Source organism: Hemiscyllium ocellatum, unplaced genomic scaffold, assembly GCF_020745735.1.
Source record: "Hemiscyllium ocellatum isolate sHemOce1 unplaced genomic scaffold, sHemOce1.pat.X.cur. scaffold_98_pat_ctg1, whole genome shotgun sequence".
Classification (NCBI taxonomy): Eukaryota; Metazoa; Chordata; class Chondrichthyes; order Orectolobiformes; family Hemiscylliidae; genus Hemiscyllium; species Hemiscyllium ocellatum.
In genome coordinates this window covers 1928481-1943292 of record NW_026869341.1, presented here as the reverse complement: position 1 = coordinate 1943292, position 14812 = coordinate 1928481, and positions in this window count along the sequence as shown.

Genomic DNA, 14812 nt, shown 5'->3' with positions numbered 1-14812 from the left:
GGTAGCACGAGGATTCACAAGTTTACATTGAAGGGTGAACAAGAAAGGACAGGTCTCAGAGGCGAATACTTTAACCTGAGATTCGTAAGGGCGTGGAATGCCTTGCCCGGAGCAGTGGTGGACTTGCCAACATGAGTGCATTTAAATTTTCACCGGGTAAACATATGGATGATAATGGATTCGTTTCGGTGAGTTACAATTTACGCTGTTATCACATGTTGTCTCAACGTCCAGTGGTGATTGGCTTCTACTGTGATGTATTGTTCGATGTCTTTCAATTCTAGACCAATCATGGATTCAAATTCCACCATCTATCATTTCAGAATTCGAACGTAGACAAAATAATATTCTGGGATTTTGCATTAACAGCCTCACAGTAATACTTGAACTTTCCAAATATTGACTGGGAATACGATAGTACGAGTACTATCGATGGGTCAGTGTTTTGTCCACTGTGTGCAGAGGGCTTCCTGACACAGTATGCGAACAGGACAACAAGGGCGAAGCCACATTATATTTGATACAGGGTAATGATCAAAGGCGTGTTAGACTTGGACGTTTGTGAGCACTTTGATGATAGCGATCATAATTCTGTTATGTTTACTTCAGTGATAGAAAGGGATAGATATATACCACTGGGCAAGAGTTACAGCTGAGGGAAAGGCAATTACAGTGGAAAATTTAGGAAGCATTGGATGGCGAAGGAAACTGCAGGGTATAGGCACATTAGAAATGTTGAGCTTATTTAAGGAAATGCTCCCGTGTGTCCTCAATAAGTACGTACCTGTCAGGCAGGGAGGAAGCTGTTTAGCACGAGAGCTGTGGATTATGAAGGGAGTGGAATCTTTGGTCAAGATGAAGAAGAAGGCTTATGTTATGATGAGATGTGAAGGCTCAGTTGGGGCGCTTGAGGGTTATAAGGTAGTTAGGAAAGACCTAAATAGAGAGCTCAGAAGAGCCAGGAGGAGACATGAGAAGTTGTTGGCGGATAGGACCAGGGTACCCCGAAGGCTTCCTAGAGGCATTTAAGCAAAAACAAAAGAATGACAAGAGTAAGATTAGGGCCAATCAAGGCCAAAAGTGGGAAGTTGTGTGTGGAGTCAGAGGGGATAGGGCAAACACTAAATGAATATTTTTAGACAGTATTCACTCTAGAAATCGACAATGTTGTGAAGGAGATTACTGAGATACAGGCTACTAGATTGGTGTGATTGTAGTTCACAACGAAGAGGGATAAGAAAGTCCTGCGGCTTGAAAATAGATAAGTCCCCTGGGCCGGATGTGATTTATCCTAGGATCCTCTGGCAAGCCAGCGAGGAGATTGTCAAGCTTTTGGCATTGATCTTTAAATCGTCATTGTCTGCAGCAATAGAGCCAGAAGACTGGAGGACAGCAAATGTATATCCCCTGTTCAAGAAGGAGAGTAGAAACAATCCTGGTAATTATAGACCAGTGAGCCTTAATTCAGCTTTTGTTCAAGCGTTGGAAAAGGTATTAAGAGATAGGATTTATAACTATCTGGAAAAGAATAATTTGATTAGGAATAGTCAGCACGGTTTTGTGAAGGGAAGGTCTTGCCTCACAAATCTTATTGAGTTATTTGAGAAGGTGACCAAATAGGAAGGTGAAAGTAAACTGGTTGATGTGTTGAATATGGATTTCAGTTAGGCGTTCGATCAGGTTCCTCACAGTGGGCTCTTGTATGAAATGCGCAGAAATCGGATTGTGGGAGATGTAGCAGTTTGGATCACTCACTAATTGGTTTGCTGAAAGAAGACACAGGGTGGTGGTTGATGGGAAATCTTCATCTTGGAGTCCAGTTACCAGTGGTGAACCGCAAGAGTCGGTGGTAGGTCCACTGCTGGTCATTTATAAACGACCTGCATGAGGGTGTAGGAGGGTGGGTTAGTAAATTTGCAGACGACACTAAGGTCGGTGGAGCTGTGGATAGTGACGAAGGATGTTATAGATTACAGAGGCATAGATATGCTGCAGAGTTGGTCTGAGAGGTGGCAAATGGATTTTAATGCGGACAAGTGTGAGGTGACTCACTTTGGTCGGAGTAACCGGAATGCAAAGTACTGGGATAATGCTAAGATTCTTGGTAGTGTACATGAGCAGGCAGATCTTGGTGACCAGGTACACAGATCCTTGAAAGTTGCCACCAAGGTTAACAGGGTTGAAAAGAAGTCATATAGTGTTTTAGCTTTTATTAAAAGAGGGATAGAGTTCCGGAACCATGTGGTTATACTACAGCTGCACAAAATTCTGGTGCGTCCGCACTTGGAGTATAGTGCACAGTTTTCGTCACCGCATTATAAGAAGGATATTGAAGCTTTGGAAAGTGTGCAGAGGAGATTTACTTGGATGTTGCCTGGTATAGAAGGAAGGTCTTACGAGGAAAGGCTGAGGGACTTGAGGCTGTTTCCTTTCGAGAGAAAAAGATTGAGAGGTGACTTAATAGAAACAAATAAGATAATCACAGGGTTAGATCAGGTGGACAGGGAGAACCTTTTTTCCAGATATGGTGGCGGTGAGCACGAGGGGGGCAGAGCTTTAAATTGAGGGATGTAAGATATAAAGCACAAATGTCAGAGGTAGTTTATTTACGCAGAGAGTATTTAGGGTGGGGAATGGTTTGCCCGCAACGGTAGTAGATTCACCAAATTTAAGCACATGTAAGTCGTCATTGGACAAGCATATGGACGTAAATGGAATAGTAAAGGTTCGATGGGCTTCGTAGTGGTGTGATGGGTCGGTGCAACATCGAGGGCCGAAGAGCCTGTACTGCACTGTAATGTTCTATGTTCTAATACTGCTATGCCCTCTTCATAAATGCAGATGAGATCTCTATTCCCCTCTAAGTATTGTGCAGACCAGGCTAGCTTAGTGTTTAGTAAAGCGTGGAGATCTGTCCAGGGTGGACATTGTGCAGACCACATCCATTTATTCAACTTGAACAATAGAAAAGGTATATTTCCCGCTGACGGAGCAGAGCACAGCACCAAGTTGATATATCCACTCAACTGAGACATCTGGCGAGCTGGTGTTTGTGCAATGGCATTTGTCCTGATTGCCATCGGAATGGAATGAGTCGATATAAAGCAATGTCTGGGCTATATTTGCATTGTGAAAATGGCTTGTCTTTGGACAATGTTACTGGCACACAGTATACACATTATTGTGTATGTCCAAGCACTCCTCGCAAACTATATAAGAATTTGCATTGTTTTGATATTTTCACTGATAAATGTTGTGAAATGAGCAAAATGATTGATAAGCACTAAAACAGTGGAGCAGAGGACAGCATTGTACCAATTTAAACAAACGAGGCAGAAGAGGCTTTCCCTCATTTTAATGATGTGTCCCGAAATCAAAATACTTGAATTCCAATGACATGGAGATACATAGATACAAACGTACGCACATACATTGATCCAGGAGCACACATTAAAAAGCAAATCAAGGAGACACGGGGGGTCACACAGACACATACAGAGACGCACAGAAACAGAAATTGAAATATGCAGGCACATAGATAGACACACAAACTCACATTGAATCATGGATCATACAGACCGTGACCAGACAATTTCATGCAACCAGTCCGTGCCGACCATAATATCAAATTACACGAAACACACATTCGTACGCATGGCCCATTTATCTCCAAATGTTCTCTTATTCATACACTTCACTAATTGCCTTTTAGGCGACGCAATTGTATTCACAACCACCACTTCCCTTGGAATATCATATCATACAGGGATACATTGCGTGGAAAATAAATACCTCTCATGTACTTCTTAATTTTTTCTCTTGCCATTTCAAAATTATCCTCAATTGTTGAGTTAATGTATCCTGGGAAAAAGTACTTCACTTTATTCTTAATCCTCATCAATGAGTATTGAACGAAAGCTTGCTCAGCATCTTTCTAACCATTTTGTGTACATGGGATACAAAAATCAAATACTTGTACCTGAACCCCTAAGTCTCTCTGTTCTGCAACTCTACCAAAGTACCTAATTTTCATGATATAATTTCCTCTAATTTGTTCTACGTCAAATGAAATATGTTTTATTTAAACATCTTCCACTCCTTCGCCCAATGATTGTTTTTAAGGCCTCCTGACCTTCCCTCTTCCATAAAAAAAACACCCTATCCGCACATCACCCACAACCGATCCCTAGTAGCCTCCAAAGTTTGGCTTTCATTTTCAAAAATTACTCTGAGTTCCATTGACCTCGTCTAGGCAGGAGAAGTAAGAGGTTGGACTGCCGACCCAGTCATTGGGAGGAGAGCTGGTAAATAGTCAGCTGCCTTATATAATTTATGGTATTAGGAACATGGCATTGTCGTGTTAGTGGCTGCATACAGTGATCATTGCTTGACATCAGAAATTATGCTCCTTCGTCATCTGTAGTTTTTTGGAAATAATGATTTTTTTTCGTGCTCCTTCAGACTGAAGAGTGTGTCTGCTGGATTTTTTTGTCCTAATGTTGCAGTTTCTAGATTGCCACGATTTAGCTGCACATCATAGCCAAGCGATTGTAGACGTTAACAGTTTATGTCAATGGCAGCGCATATGCAATCTTCATCCTACAGTTGGGACAATTACCTTGCACCTTCTAAAAAAGTAGTGTTTTAACTTTGTACCCAGTACAATTGTGTTGCAGTTATCAGGGCTTTTGCTGAATGGTCGAAGTCTCTCTGTCTCTGGACCCAAAGGTCTGTATTAAAATTCCACAGAAGTGTTTCATAATATGTCTGAACTAACTGATTAAAATGATTTCGTAATTGTGTTTTAATTTGTAAGGAAGGTGTGTTGGTATTGAATTACAGAATTTAGGCTCGGAGTGACTGAAAGACAGCCATTCTTGTTGATTTGAGCCAACTACTCGCCAGACAGTTGTTGATAAAAACCATGAATGGCATGGATAGGGAAAATAGTCAACTTAATTATTCCCAGGGTGGGCGAGTCCAAAACTAATGGCAAAGGTTTAAAGTGAGAGGAGAAAGAGTTCAATGGGACTGAAGGGGCAAATTTTCGCGCAGAGAATGCATCATTGGAATGATCTGGCAGTGTCGATGGTGGAGGCTGGCACAATTGCAACATAATAACAGTTGTTGGCACTGCTGCATCACAGCACTGAACATCCGATTTCGTCTCCAGCCACAGGTGAATGTCTGCGTGGGGTTTGTGTATTCTCGATGTGTCTGCATATGTTTCTGCTGGCTGTTCCGCTTCCTTCCCGATGTTGAAAGACATGCAGTGCAGGTAGGTTGTCCTTGGTAAATTACCCATTGTGTTCAGCAATGTATAAGTAACTGGCTGAGCCATGGGAAATGTCGGGTTCAGATCTTTGCAGGATTCGTACAGAATCGCTGGGTCAAATGGCCAGTTGTTGCACTGTGTGGATGTCATAATTTAGAAGGCATCTGCATGTTGATATGAAGAGGAAACTCTTTGTGGCACTTTGGCGAAATTCTATTAAATAGGCAGAGATTGTTTGAGGATACGAACGATTTGCTGTGAGGGGGTGTCTGTTTTCATGCAGTTCATTCTATGATCATTGATACAATTCAACAAGATGTTTTTAGAATATCGAATAACAATACTTTCATGACAGAACCAAGCTTGGTGTCATCTGAAAACATGTGAATTATGCCTTCTGTAAGTAAATCTAGATCGTTCCTATAATTGGCAATCAAAATTGGATCCCGCAAAGATCCCCTGTGGAATACTGCTGGTCACGGCTCTCCAGGCATGAAAATCAACTCGGCACCAACACAAAACCCCCTGCCTCCTCCCATTAATCAGAAACACACCAAAGCAGTCAAACGTATGAGATGCAGAGGTATGTTCACAACAGTGTCTACAAGAAAGAGGTTGTTACGTTTTGATCGTAAGTGGATTAAGGATTATGAAGAGAATGCAGGAAAATTGCATTGACATGCCTACCATGTTAATCAACAGAAGAGTCGCATTGTCGGGACAAACAACCGAACCTGCTCCATTGTTTTTCTACTCTCTATGGTCAGGAGGTATTAGAATTTTATTCCCAAGCGAGCAATGTCGGCTGATTTTGATCAATACCTTGCTGATCAGAGTCTACGAAGATTTGATATAGTTTTCGTGGGCTGGATGTCCTACATCAATTCATACGTGTTATATCCCAATTTCTCAAAAGAAAAGGTGGCTTGCTGTGAGGTTAGCACACATTGAATTTAAGAGGTGCCTAATTGAAGATTGAATGAAGGTCTGAGGCAAATTGTAGCACAACCTCGAACAAACCATCCCCAGCACCTCCATTAACGTTTCAATAACAAAAGTCAGTCAGAAGCCCCTCAGCGTCAAGTTAGATGCCTTGCCCTGTACAGTAATACTTGGGGTCATCCCCGCTACTGACAGCACGATCAGCTGGTCAGAGGACTGGAATAGAACAAGTTTCAAAGATGTGACTCAGATACCATGACCAGGGGAAAATACAGAGGGACAAGGAGAGTCACGAAAAGATAGAATCAAACAATTCATTAACTGAGAACATGTTGTGGAAATATAGCAGAAAGAAAGGCAGAGGTGTTATGCTTTCGACGGTTTAATTCAAAAGCATGAGAACGTTGAAGAAAAGGCTTTGCCAGGTCAACTTATATGACACGTCGCATCACATTCTGAAACTGCCTCACAGAACCAGCCCAGGCTGTAGAAACTGAGACAAGGTAACAGACAAGCACAGACAACTGTGCCGATGGTGCTCTTGCATTGGTCAATAAACCAAGCTTTGTGTCCAACATTGGAGGTATTTCAAACCTGTGTCAGTATATTGCTGTGATCCGTGAAGTAGATATCTGCCAAACAAGTGAAGATTTGCAGCCCACACTGCAAATGACAGGAATTGGGGTTCCCACAAATTTATGTCTGTATCAGTACGTACCAGCTCAAAGAAAGGTTCTTTCTGTGTGCATGCATCTGTATATGAGGCGGCAGTAGATGTGAATGTCATTGTCGGACAAAGTAAACCCATGGAGGAAATCATTTTTTATATGGGTAACTGGCAAGGGAGATATTGACAGTCAGATATGATGTAATGGTTGTGAATATTAAAATAATGGCATTACGAATGCTAATAACAATATAAATCACTGCGCACAAGAATAATGGATGGATCAAATTTCGGTGAGATTTCAGATTCGATCCATGGAGTGTCAACCCAGATTCGCATCTGCAGGTTTGATACTGGAATTGTCAGCAGCAGATTATTGGCATCAGTAAGACTGCATTTCATAGGTGAATGTCCCAGATAGGCGGAGCCAATGAAATGTATTCTGGATTTGTGATGAATGACAATTAGAATGGTCAGTCTTGGTAGCAGGAATCAGTTCATGGTCAAAGCGATCACCACAGCTGCACATTGTCTCTTTCAGGTTCAGATATTGGCTCGAAATTCAAGTGAGAGGACGAAAATGATGTTTGTAATCAGAACAGGAGAGAGTAAGCTACACACTCACAATATTCAAATAACAAGGGCAGTGATACAATGAATCGCCATTCATAGCTGAATCTGAATAGGTAAACATAGAGACGCACATGGGACTCTGCCAGAAGGGAAGAGAGAGAGAGAGTGCATTAACAATTTGACTGCTGTAGATAGTAATGGTTTGTGGACTGAATATCTGGATTCAGACTCTCAACTGGTACAATTTCAGAAGCAAGGAGAGTCGAGTAAATGAAAATAACAGTAAAGTGTTCACAAACGGTGTATGTAATTACTAACGAAAAAGGAAGACTTACAAGGGACATCAACGATAGCCAGAATTGGATAATAAATGTATTGAATAATGTAAAGTACATATGCAATCCGACCTGACAATGGCAAATAATCGTAATATGTAGAGGGAGCCCAAATATTCCACGATAAATCCCTGTCCACTGTTGGAACATTCCGGTATAATGTATAATATACTCTCTGGAGCTGCTGATTCCTGCTCGTGCTTTAGTGGCTCTTACTCATTTTTGGTATAGCACTGTGAATGGAGAGCAGTTTTCATTAAAAGATGCAAACCCTCCTCTGGGATAATTTGAATCCATGGAGGCTCTCATTAATCGCAGTCACTGTACAAACAGTTTCAGTTAACCCCTTCCTTTCATCGCTTTTCATGCCCTAATAAAAGAGAACTTTTACTGAGGGGGGTATGGATGGAGCGGATGAGAGTTTTCGAAGGATGGACCATAAATCTTTCAAAGTTTTTCATCCTTCGTGCTTGTATGGGGGAAAAGTGGCATGAGACTGCAGAGTGGTGCATTTTCCACCCTGTTTATACGAGACCAGACGCAGAAGGTGACTGAAATGAAAATTAACAGATTTCATAAATCATGGTAACAATATTTATGGCCTATTGACATCATGAAATGCTGCACATATTGCGAAGTGCCCTGTTTTTAAATCGTATCGTAACATTTAGATATCATTTAGATCATTGGGTGGGCTTCTCCAGAACAGGGGTAAACAGTCTGTCACTATCTTTCTGAATGAAAGTGACAGGGGGAGACCATTCAGCCTTTCGTTCCTGTTGCAGGATGTCTTGAGCTTGTTATGCAGTAGCTGTTGGCTCTAAAAGAGATTTGGAGAAGAATTGTCCTGACATAAATATTAAACTTCTAAATTTGTTAAGGCCAATAATGCACGTTTTAGCGAAGCTCTTTGGAGAGATTATGCGCTCAATAATGGGATACCTTCAGAAACGAGATTACAAAGTCTAGCAGTAGTATAATTACTGTTCAAGAGGAAGGCAATGTTGGCAGTTGTGAGGTATTTTGGATGGCGATAAGCAGAGATTCTGGTCAAGAAACAGAAAAAAGCATATGATAGGTTTAGAGAGCAGTGATCACTTGAATCCATTGAAGAGTAGAATGACATCAGGTTCATATGCAAGACGGAAATCGGGGGGTAAGTGGCAAACAGAGAAAGTTTCAGTCAATAGGGTCACGGAGAATCCAAAGGGATTCTACAAATGCAGTTAGAGCAAGAGAGTAATTGGGGAGAGAACAACAAATCCACCTGTCTGTGGAACCACAGATGTTCGGTGAGATACTATATGAATACTTCATATCAATATCTGTCGTGGAGAAGCTTAAGGAATCTAGATAAATTGCGGAAATAAATAGTGATATCATGGGAAGTGTCGAGAAGAGGAAGAGTTACATTATTAAATTGCACAAAGGCGGATACAGCACGGAAACCTGATCAGTTGCAACATAAAAACCTTTGGAATGCAAAGGAATTGATTATCTGGGCATCTTAATGAGATATCTGCATCATGAATAGCCACAGATGTGGTGCCAGAAGGTTGGAGGTTGGCTAATGTCGTACGATTATTTCGGAAAGGTGATATGGAAATACCAGGAAATAACACACCGGTGAACCTGACGTCAGTGTGGGCATGCTCTTGGAGTATATTCTGAGAGACTGGAATTACTTGTATTTGGAAAACAAAGGAGTGCTTTGGGGTATTCATCACGGCTTTGTGCGTGGGAAATCGTGTGTCACTAAGTTCATTGAAGTTTTTAAGGAAATGATGAAGAAGATTGATGAAGGCACAGCAACGGATGTTGGCAACATGGACCTCAGTAAGGTGTTCGACAATTTCCCACATGATAGTCTGTTAGCAAAGTAAGATCATATGGAATTCGTGGAGAACTGGAGTCATGTGCTCGAAGGTAAGAAACGGAGATGGTGGTGGAGGGTTGATGACAATAAAGGTCAACACACTATTTATCATCCTCATTGCTTTCATTTCCTGCAATATTGCTTTCACTGACTGGTGATAAGGATATCCAGATCTTTTTCAATGTTGCAGCTACCTACCTCGTTGGTCGATGTGCATTGCTCAGCGTGCCAATGTCATTCCGATATTGATGTCTAGCTTAAGAGCATACTGTCCTGCATTGACCTCAGAGGTATGCACTGAAGAAAACAGTAAAAGGAGGATAAATCGTTTTATCGCTCAACGTTCTTCAAACAGTCCTTTTACAAATGTCGGCTGGTGTTCTATATATATCACCAAAGTGCACAAAGTCCAAATCGCCCTTTGTCTGCCATGTAATTTCCGATTCACACTACTTCTCTCAATCATTTTGGAGCATTTTTAAAATTAATATCCTCTTCAACTGCGCATAACCTGACATTGTTTAGTGACACTAGTAGGCTTGTAAAAATTACAGTTGAATCCCTAAACTAAACGCTTAACATATGTCGAGATAGCTGGAGCCCAAGAAGCAAACCATGCAATACTACATAGCCCTTCCGATCCAAAAACTTATTGCTTTCTGTCAGCTCTCCCATTCTTACAACATGCTAATATATTATCCCAATTCCATAATATTTGATTTTGCCAACTAAGCTTGAATTTATTGATTTTTTTTCTGATAACTCAATGTGTTGAATCGATTGTTTCTCCAAAATTTATCCACCAGTCAATTTCGCATATATGAATCCAATTCCATAACTATATCTTGGCTTTCAGTGCCAATAAGTTTTCGAAAACCATTTCTTTTCTAATTACATTTTTTTCACCAGACTTAGATTTCGAGCATGACTGAAATGTTTTTGTTTGCTAGATTTCTGCCCAGGGAGTCCCAGGCAGGCGATCTGGATTTGTTTAAGAAGGATCATACGGAATTAATCTTTCTGCTTCGGCTTGAGACATTAACTTGCAACTTGATGTAATGTACTTGGATTTGAGAAGGGTACACAAGGCATACCATTTAAAAATAGAATCACGTGGGCCCAGGTGAATGAAGCAAACAACCAAGAGACGTGCAAGGCAAACAATTGGGCGGCTTGAAGAATACAGAGGAATGCACAGTAAATGATAGGATTGACCCTTTGTGCAGATCCCAGAAGGTAAAAGAATACTTCAATAATATCTTTAAGTGAGGGATTGGATTCATTTCCTCTATCAGGCAAAATGCAGAATATAAGTGCAAGAAACGTAGGCTGGAACTGTGTAAATAATGAGTTCACTCGCAGCTTGTGGAATGTGTGCAGTTCTTCTCATCCTGTCACATGGAAGGAAAGAATTTAACTGAAGAGAAAACAGAGGAAATTTATTAGTCTGTGAATGTGAAAGTGCAGTTATGTGGAATGTTAGGATCAAAGCTTGTTGAGAGGAGAGTTGATCATCAATACTGATCAACATGGTGACCTCAGCAATATTCTGTACAGCTACAGCATGACACCTCAACTCCGACTCTCAACGTTTTCATTGTGACATCGAGGAAGGGGAAAGTGGGTACTGCAGATGCTCGAGAGTAGAGTCAAGATTAGAGTTGTGCAGGAAAAGCACAGCAGCTCAAGCAGCATCCAAGGAGCAGGAAAATCGATGTTTCGAACAAAAAAACATTCATCTGGGATGGGGAGTCTGTTTTTGCTCTCTTCATCTTTGGTGAATATTATACCAGCAAGCATGTTGTTCATTAGATTGCAGGTTTCTTCCAATTTGTTCAATTTCGCAATGAAAAAAGTGTGTCATACAAATACCGGATGGTTTGGAACATGTGAAGGGCTGTTTGCGAGAATTTCTGGATAACTGTTTTCTGTTAAGAATCTTGGTATTGATAATCTAATGCGTGAGCTGAAATAGTGTTGCTGGAAAAGTGCAGCAGGTCAGGCAGCATCCAAGGGGAAGGAGAATCGACGTTTCGGGCATGAGCCCTTCTTCAGCCTCCTGAAGAAGGGCTCATGCCCGAAACATTGATTTTCCTGCTCCTTGGATGCTGCCCAACCTGCTGTGCTTTCCAGCAACAAATTTTCAGCTCTGATCTCCAGTATCTGCAGTCCACACTTTCTCCTCGATAGTCTCATGTGTGTTACGTTGATTTATTTGTATGTCTGGTCGTTGAAAGTGAAGTGGGCAGTGAGACACAGGACTACTACCTTGAAGATGCTGTACTTGCTGATGGAGTTGGTGTTGTTTGTTACTTGCGTCCTTGGTTCCGTCTCGTAGTGCAGTCAATGTTTCTTTGGCCAGGCTGATGTTAATTGATTTTCCTCCGTCGAAGGTAACCATGACTTTGTCTTTCCATAGCGTGGTGCATGGGTGATGCTTTAGATTTGTTTGCTGGAGTGGATTCAGGAGCGTAAGGCTTCTAATAACTGTTTCAGTTTTTGGTGAAGCTTCCCTGTTCATCTGTATTTCGGTGTGCCAATGAGTGGCACTATGGGTCTGAAGCACCCCCCACCCCCACCACCCCAGACAAGCCCAGAAAATCGCTAAATTGCAAGTTATACGTGGTTATTGACAGTAATCTTCCTCAGAGATAATAAAGTACGTTTTTGCGTTTCTCGTCTCGCATGGTCTCTATTAGTTCAAAGTAATGTTTTTTGGAATGAAGAACTCACCAAACGCACCAGCCACGTTCTGAAGACTTATGAACACTCTGTAGTTGTGTTCATAAATGGTGCTGTCAATCTGAACGCTGTAATGATTTTTACTGAGTCGTGGAAAGATGACATGTTGCAGTTGGCAGATATCTTTGAACGATTTAGAGAAGAAAAACTGGTAAAATGTTTGAATAAAACATAATTTGCGAAAGCAGAGGTTATGCTATTGGCCGTGACATCTCTTATGGTAAGTTAATCCCAAGGAATGCCAAGATCAAAGCCACAGAGAAATTTCCACGATTAATCTCGAAGAAAGGGGTCCTTCGATTTTTGTAACTAAGCAGATTGGATTGGAATTTTGTCCGAGTCTCCAGCAGCGTAACAACGCGCATAACCGATCTACTAAAGAAAAACACGAAGTTTCGGTGGACAGGACAATGACAGGAAGCATTTGTGAACTATAAAAACAATTTGACGATCTCATCAGTTTTGGTTACGCCAAATTTTCTGTAGCCCCTCAAATGTACAATCGATGTTAGCAATATAGGAGTTGGACCTGTTCGGTAATGGAAGACAATCATGGAATTGAATGGCAAATTGGCTACTTTTCAAAGAAACCTGACACCCACCAAAGACAACACTATACCATCGAAAACGCATTATTGAATTTGGTACTAGGTTTCAACAATTTTAATGTTTATATTACAAATTACTTTAAATAAGAACTTTAAAAAAGTGAAGCCATCGATTCGTTATCACGTTTCATTTCTTTATGAAGGGTGGACGAATTCTGAAGTTGAAAGCATGCATTTTCTCTTTAAAAGTGTAATCGCTGTTTTACATAGAGATCTTACAAGCCCTTGTCATATGACGAGTTAGCACTATCAGAGTGTGCTGGAAAATCAAAAATATATCGCATATGGCTGTGAAATACATAACTGTGTTGGCGCTGTTTGATAACAATTCAAATTTAATCAATCAGTTTAAATTAGGGCGTTGGGGCCCTCTAGCCTGACGGCAATCAGATTTATTATTTTTGCCAAACTCGACCTAATGTGATGAACTGATGTTTGGGGACTAAAAGCAGCAGGCATTTTGAAAGTCAGACAGAGACCAACTGCCGTCATCAGAAACGAACGACAGATTGCCACGGCATAATAGTCTTTATCATGCTCCCTTGTTTTCATCTGAAACACCTTTACATTTAAATGAAAGAAGACGACCCATGGAGATCCTGAGCCAAAAGAAGACGAACACCGATGAGAAGAGCCGCTGTATGGGTGTGAAACCATTTTGACATAACTTTGATACTGGTTTTCATTGAAACAGAATTTTGCTGCAGAGTTGGAGGCCGATAACAAGCAGTTAAGAGAAAGGCAGACTTGACAGCTGCATATAGTATTCTCTAAATATTCACTTTTAGAGTTGAAGATTAAAGTGATAGTATTTTCTTTAAATATTGGAATTTTGGAGTTCACAGTCCCTCATATTCCTACTGGTTACGAGGAGAGGTGAGTATTTTTTCTGAGTGTTTAGTTTCGTTACCACAACGGTTTACCACATTGTCCTAACGATGATGAAGATTATCTGCTTTGGTTGTGTTGTAAAACGCCGAAATATTAACCAGGTTATTGGGGAATCTTCATTCCTCCTCAAGACTTGTCTGTCAAAAGTAGAGCTCCTGATTGAGATCCCATACTAGATTAATTGCTGCATCTGAAAGATAGCTTTTCCGATTGAGCAGCGTTCTAGTCGACTGTTAGTCTATGTTCTGTGCTCGTCTTATAAGCTCTCAAGGATCGGTATCAACAAGTTTAGGACCTGTATCTGATTATCTGACAACAACCTGACCTAATCAGTTATTCCTGTGCTCAGAACTATCCTGAGAACCAACTACAAAACACAGGAGTTGGCCACGCAACATTTCTCCGCTGTTGCACTCAAACAGGGGAGCCTTGTTTATGCAAAAGGGACACACTATGTTCAGAAAGTTACGAATTTTCAATTTGGGAAACTGCAACTGGTGGAATTACAATTGGGACAGTGTGCCATCATCAACAATTTATAATCTAAATTAATGGTTTGGACAAATGGGCTAAATTCTTTCTATTTCAATTTGATAATACATCAGCATAGTCCTCCAATAAGATGTCAAGTTGAAGCTGATCGCCGGCAATGGGTACAGAGAGGCAGTGCTGAGTTCGAGGGATTTGACAGAGACAAGATGGGGGCAGGGGAAATTAGGAAACTAGAGAAATCTATGATCATCCCTTGTGATTGGAGGGTTCCTAGGCGGAAGATGATGCGCTCTTCCGCCAGCCGTCGTGTTGCTATGGTCTGGCGATGGAGGAGTCCAAGGACCTGCATGTCCTTGGTGGAGTGGGAGACGGAGTTGAAGTGTTGAGCCACGGGGTGGTTGGCTTGGTTGG